A 7,555-nucleotide genomic window follows, 5' to 3' on the forward strand; every position below is an offset into this window, starting at 1 on the left:
ATCAGATGTGGAGTACAAACAAAAATCAGCAGTAAATTGTACTAATGCGATGTGTCCGCCTTATGAAGTCAATAAACACGTTAAATTTAATTCAAGTTCATTTTGTGTTTCAGCAAATGTGACCCACTCAATCTGGAATTATATTTGCGTTCAGCTTATAGCTGTCTGTAACAATCACTAAATATTTGAGGCCAGTGTTTCTCTCCTGGATCTTGAGTTATACCACTGAGCATTTGCACTGCATCCAGTATGGTAGTGGATGGCCCTAATGGATTGGGTTGTGTTATGGGGTGGTGGGTGGATGTGGAATATTGAGATTTTTTTACATTATTGTACTTCTGGACAGAATGACTTATGCTCTTCTTTGTATTTTAATGAAATTTGATCACACACAAAAAAACACTGCAGGAAACAAAACCTTTAGAAATTACAAACAAGAATCTGGATTAATAAAATATAATATTTTAGGTACAGAATGGGAGCAGGATTATTCATTGCATATAAACAAGAAGCCGTACTGATTAACTGTATCTAAATTGTGACAAATTCAAACCATTCTATTTTTCAACTGCAATTCTTTTTGCGCAGTGCTGCGTTCAGACGCGAGAACGTTTTCACGGCCCTTGTCTACACCGGGCATTCAATTATTAATCCATATAACATTTATATACATAAAGACGCAAACTGACTATAACACACAATAAAACAAAAGTAATCTCAAAGAGGAGTAGAAGGCAAAGTAAATAATTATAAACCAGTAATATATAGGCGTAGGAATCTAGGACGCTAGTGTTCTTTTCATTAAAAGAACTTAACGTCGGAGGAAATTTCTAGAGTGAGTGGCACAGAAGCTGTGAGTAGCTTTGCGCAGGCGTGAATACACACGCCGAGAGAGAGAGAGAGAGAGGCGCGCGGCAACGCTGATGATGAGTAGGGTTTAAACCAGGGATGTGCAAAGTCATTCCTGGAGGGCCGCAGTGGCTGCAGGCTTTTGTTCCAACCCAATTGCTTAATAAGAAGCCCTAATTGCTCTAGAAACACTTCTGCTTCATTTTAGTTATCTCCCTCGTTAAGATTTTGAACCCTTATTGCTTATTTAAGTCTTAAACAGCTGCATTCTTGGTTTTTAATTGCTCCTTATTAGCAATAAGATGCAAATGACAAAAGAAACCAGCAGTTATCCATTTTGCTTGTTACCCTTTACACCTGTGTGTATTTATCATGCACTATTTGGTTTAATTAAATACTTGGAAGGAAAGAGAAGACAAAAAAGTCGAGGACTGAGAATTACCCATCCGTTTTACACTTCAAAATATTTGGATATCTTTAGAATGGAAAAAAAAATCTAGGATTTGAGAATGACTTGACATAGCAGAGTTAAAGCACTAAAACGCCATGAAATGTAATTATTGGCAAGGATTGTTTTCTAATTAAACAACTGGGTTGGAATAAAAACCCGCGGCCACTGCGGCCCTCCAGGAATGGCTTTGCACACCCCTGGTTTAAACGTTCCAGACTCGCGATAAGGGCGAGGGAACTTTTAAAGAAACTAAGAAGATAGAAACTGACGACTGGTAAGTGTTAGGTCACTTAATAAAAAAAAAAATCAGAAATAAAGTAGCGTTTAAATGAATAAATGCAGCATCGCCGAGTAAAGTAAGTGAGGCTGGGCATGTGTGCTATGCAAAAAAAATGCGTTAAAAACAAAAATCGTCAGACAGAGGGCAATGAAAAAAATCTGTATAAAAAGAATGCCTATTCATGATTTGATAGCTGAAATAAATTACCTGAAGATTTTTATTATTATTTTACTGTAATTCTAAAAGACAACTTTTCTTACTTTGTAAACGTTTTTTACCCTGCCAATATAAGAGTGGCGAGATGAGAAGAAGATACTAAACGAACTGTAGACAAACGGGACTGATTTAGGAAGATTTTTTTTTCGTTGTTGTTACAGAGACCCAAATAAGTAGACAATGTTATAGTAATTTAAGCAGGAACAGAGACATGGAATACTAAAAGTGACTTTTATTTTGATTCTTCAACTTGTTTTTGAATTAATTGGATTGATATTGAGAGAGAAAAAAATTAAATTGTTAGACGCATTTGTTAAAACTTTTGGCGTAATTAACTGTACATTTATTGAAAGCTTTGTATATATATCTGCATATTGTACTTTTTCCTATTAACAAATTTGGTTGGAAATTACAAGCCAATTGTGTATGTGTATTATTTTAGTCAAACTATATATAATTAATATATAAAAACCAATGGCTAAAAGTGCAACCATTTTATGTGACTTTTTAATGTCACGTTTTTTGTCACACTTTAAATCAGGCTTATTTTAAAACATATATATGTTTGGTATCATTCTTTTCAGAATTTATCGAACTTTAATGTGATGTTAGATTTTCAGATTTATTCCTTTTTTAAATTATAAAGTAAAAAATATCAAGAATTCATGTCCCACGGAATGAGACTTTGTGCCAAAAGATTTAACCATTCCCGGGCCCGAAGCGCCATGCGAGATGCAGATCATGTGGCATGGTGGCAGCAGCAAGCCAGCAGCTGATCAAGCAAAGAGGAGGTAAAAAGAAAAACTTTTGGCTTCCAATTGCATCATCGTTTAAGAGGGGGTTTTGGAGGAGCGACTGTGTCTCCCTGGGAACTTGTCTCCTTCAGAACACGAGCGGCAGAGGCACGAAGTGGCTGGCGCACAGCGCAGGCCGGGGGGGGGGGGTTGGCAAGCGAAGCAAGCAGGGGGAAACCCCCTAGTGTATCGGGGCTCTTAGAGATGAATAACATTGGACATTAAATAACACACCCTAAAATTTAAGGGGATGTTGTGATAATTTAAAGTTATATTCTCATCGTAATTGAGATTTGGCCATTTGATGATGGATAAAAAGAAACCAAAATCCAGTTCATAACATTCCTGGAGCAAATAAACATATGGTTAGGGTTCTGGGATTAGTTATGAAAAACAAAGTCACCGTTCTGATGGACATTAGCCAACTGCCCACCCTCCCACTCCTGGACTGGATTCTACTGGTTAAATCACAACTGCACACCAAGGAGATAAACCGACTGATGGAGGGCCAATGATAATTTGTAACAATTGTTTCAAGAAGAGGTCGGGGACACAGCTGGAAACTTGCTTAGGGCAGATTTCGTAGAAATGTTAGAAAGTAGTGTGATGAACAGGACCTTCAGATTTCAACTTGATGTTTTATTAGAGCACATGAGTGAATAGGGTGGACAAGCTTGCTGGGCTGAATGGCCTGTCCCCATCACAATTCCTCTAATGTTCTTTGCTGTTATTTTTGAGCAGGTGACTTAACACGTGGTTGCAGTACATACAACCAACAGCTTCAGGTACAGCAAACAGACAATTGCACAGCTTTGGGGCCCCACTGTCATTTTATTTATCCTTGGATCCACATAGAGCATGTCACATGTACCAATCACAGTTGTGGCTCTTGTCACAGGATAACCTTCACTGCAATTCTCTCATGCCAGTCTAAATCAGTGGTTCTTAAACGTTTTTGTTCTCAAAACTCAATTTGCCCTTTTTGTGTCTTCATGACCCACAATCACCACAGACCATCATCCAAGGGATCCAATTCCCCATGTGGAATTGCCACTGATCATCATCCCCGGGGACCATGGGAAAATCTCCAGTGATCATCAATTGTCCCAGTTTGGTAGTAGGCTCCCCTTGCACACAGCGACCCTTTCCTATGTGGTACCATTGCAATTCACAACTCAACGTGACCCAAGTTCAGACATCTCACAATGCATTGGTTAAGAAACACTGGTCTAAATGACTGAAAATCGCTGCACGTTTAGTGACTGAGTGGTGACTTTCCAGCACACTGCTGCTGGCTCCTTTTTCTGACAGCTCTGCCTGATAGAGATGGTGCTGTATGAAGCGTTAATAGCCACAGTGAGTGCCACTGCAGTCTCACCCGTTTTTTTTTTTCTGTTTTCCATTGTATTACGGAAGTAAAGTGGGAGACATCAGACATACGAGCATCTCTTCTTTTTATGAGGTCCAAAATACTTGTGTTCCTTATCGCTGAATCCTATACATTGTTTCAGTTGAGCGCATATTGATTATCAGCTCTTGTGCACACCGAGCTCAATCCTGCAACTAAAGACAAAATATAACCTGTTTGACTTCATTAGGGCAAGTTTGCCCTGTGTTGGCTGGGATTGGCTCCAGCAGACCCCCCGTGACCCTGTGTTCGGATTCAGTGGGTTGGAAAATGGATGGATGGATGAAGTTGCAGATTAAGTTGGAGCAAGTTGCTGAGCAGTGGGTGTGTCACTTTACTCACCAGTCTTCACAGGAATGCGCCACCCCCAACTCGCTAGCTAATATTATGTAAATGATGATGACAGCTAAAAAGTCATGTCATGTGACATGGCCTTTACCAGAGTCCAGCACTGGTTCTTTCTCAGCTCTTGAGTGACCTCATTGGCGTAACAGAGAACTCCTTGAGATCGAGAAGACCGCACAAAGATGGCCAACCCAGCTTGTGCGCTATTTGGCAATTCTTTTAATAAGACAAACAAGAATGTATAATGCTGAGTTACACCAACTCTATCTTTCTTGTTCCTTTCTGCCACTATACTGCCGAATATCCCCTCACTAGTTGCTTCTCTTTCCTTTTTTAAATAATCCATCAAAATTTGATTAATGCTATGACATCAACTGCATCTCAGTGGGAAAAAGGTGGTACTGTCCTGGCCAAGTGAGAGGTGAGGTACTGCCTCAAGTGGGGGAGTTTAAGCACCTCGTGGTCTTGTTCACCAGTGAGGAGAAAAGGGATGGTGAAACTGACAGATGGAATTGTGTGGTGAGTGGAGTTACGGGGTTTCCATGCTGATCCTTATAGGTGAAGAAGGAGCTGAGTCAGAAGACAAAACTCTTGATTTACCAGTCCATCTACATCAGTACCCTCATCTGTAGTCATGAGCTAAGAATGAGATTTCGGGTAAATGTGCATTCTCTGCAGGATGGCTGGGCTCGCCCTTGGAGATTGGGTGAGAAACACAAACATCTGGTAAACACCCTCTGGACTGAGAGGAGTCCATTGAGGTGGTTTGGGCATCTAATACAAATACCATCAGGATGCCACTCGGTGCAGGTTTAACAAGCACAACCAAGCTGGGAGGAGGAGACCCCGGGGAAGACCCCATGCTCACTGGCTGGATTGTATCTCCCAGATGACCTGGGAACACCTTTGGATCCGAAAGTAGGAGTTGGTAAGTGTGGCTGGGGAGTGGGAGGTATGGGCTTCACTGCTAAGACTGTTGCGTATGTTACCCGGCTTCAGTTAAGTGGTGGGAAATGAATGAAATGCAGCTCTAGGTATTCTAAACAAAGTGTCAATCATTCTGAGCGATTGTAATAAGGCCCATTATTGATCTGTTTCTGCCATCCAGAAGATACAATATGTCATGCAATAAGATGGTGTAAAAGAGGACAAGACAGATAAAGATTTGGAGTGACACTAAGACCTTGTATATTGTTAAGGCAAAAATAATAATGCAGATTTTTAGCAAAAGAACATCAGTAAGGACACAGGTCCCATATCAGACTATCCAAGATGGCAACACTTAGATGCCAGTCAGGCAAGAAGAGGCGGGTCCAAGTGGATGGACATGGGAAGTCTTGTCAGAGTTGGTCAGGTTGTCAGTCAACCTGTCTTTAGAGCAGCAGTTGGCAAAGTCATCCATTTTAGACTTCAAATTATTCGGATGATATCCTTAGAAAGGAAAAATAATCTAGGATTCGAAAATGACCCGATATGGCAGATTTAAAGCACTAACAAGCCATGAAATTAAATTATTGGCAAGGATTGTTTTCTAATTAAGCAAATGGGTTGTAACAAAAACCTGCAGCAACTGCTGCCCTCCAGGACTGACTTTGCCCAACCTTGCTTAGAGGGAGGAAGAAAAGAGTTGTTAGAGTATAGCACCACCCTGTGGACTGGCGAAGAATTACTACCACCAGAGCCTTTAAGCTGTCCCGAAGGCACAAGTGTGTGACACTGTTAAGGAAGATGAAGGGATGGATGATTATTTGTGAAAGTTCATTTCCTTGTCTTTCAGAAAACCACACACCTATTGTATGTTTACATGCATATAAAAAAGAAAAGGATTCTTTATTGCCAGGTCCAATTTTGTGTTAGAGGTGGAAAAGAAAAAAAATAAATAAACTCGCTATTTTGAAAGATTTTTCGTCTCCTCATCTCTGTCCTGGAACCTGCAGTGGGTTCAACATGCCTGCCTCAGCAGTGAATAAATCTGAAGGCTGCCCACGGAGCAATACCTTCTTTTTACAGCTCTGTCTCCTATGGGTTTGTTAAGTTTTGAAGTTACTTGTGACGGGATGCAGAAATGCATTTGCTAGCTTGGCATACATCTGGAGGTCACCTGCCATACGTCTGCAGTGTCACAGCAGGCAAAAAGTTCAACAACTTTCCTGAGAATAAAATGACAACTCCAGTCTGGAATACTTTGGAGCCTGTATGTGTTTGTAAAATAAAAAAATAAACAAAAAGCTGATATTGATGAATGACTGGTTTGCTGTTTGAATGAATCACTGGGTAGCAGTTGCCGGCTGCACGTGCTCCACCGTCTAATCACAAATGAACATCCAAATGAGCACATTGTGAGACTTCATGACCCACAATCACCACAGACCATCATCCAGGGCATCCACTTCCCCTTGTAGAATTGCCACTGATCGCCATCCCTTTCAGGTTTCCTGGAAGAATCGCCGGTGATCATCAATTGTCCTGCTTTGGTAGTAGGCTCCCCTTGCACACAGTGACCCTTTCCCATTTGGTACCATTGTGATTCACGAATCAACTCTTTGTAATTGAAGCAGTATTTGTAAGCATTATTTATTAGAATGATAAAAACTAAAGGCAGGGTAATAGCATTTCAAAATTAGCAATGCAAATCTGATGGTGTGGCTTGTGGGCCTTTACTGACATCTAATGGCAATGTAGAAAATCTACTGCTGCATTTAACCCAATAATCTAATGTCTTTAAATACTTAGTTTTAATTCAATTATTATTTATAATACTTAATTACATTTATATAACACTTTACATAGAGAAGAACCAAATCAATCACCACTAATGTGCAGCACCCATGGCAGACATTTTTGTGCAAGTAAACTCACCACACATGAGCTAGGTGGTGAAGGGGTGAGAGATAGTTAGCAAATTAGGGACAGGGGATGATTAGGGGGCCAGAATGGACAAAGCCATGGTGGGCAATTTAGCCAGGACATTGGGACACACCCTGCTCTTTACAAAGTATTCTCAGGGATCTTTTATAACCACAGAGAGTCAGGAGCTCGGTTTAATGTCTAATCTGAAAGACAGCACCATATTTAGATTCAGTTCCCCCGTCACTGCACTGGGGCTTTGGGGTCCATACACAGACCACAGGGTGTGCGCACTGTGCTATACTACACTGGTGCCAACCTTCGGATGAAATGTAAAACAGAGGGCATCTTTTAAAAGGAGTAGT

Source organism: Erpetoichthys calabaricus, chromosome 14 (genome assembly GCF_900747795.2).
Source record: "Erpetoichthys calabaricus chromosome 14, fErpCal1.3, whole genome shotgun sequence".
NCBI lineage: Eukaryota > Metazoa > Chordata > Cladistia > Polypteriformes > Polypteridae > Erpetoichthys > Erpetoichthys calabaricus.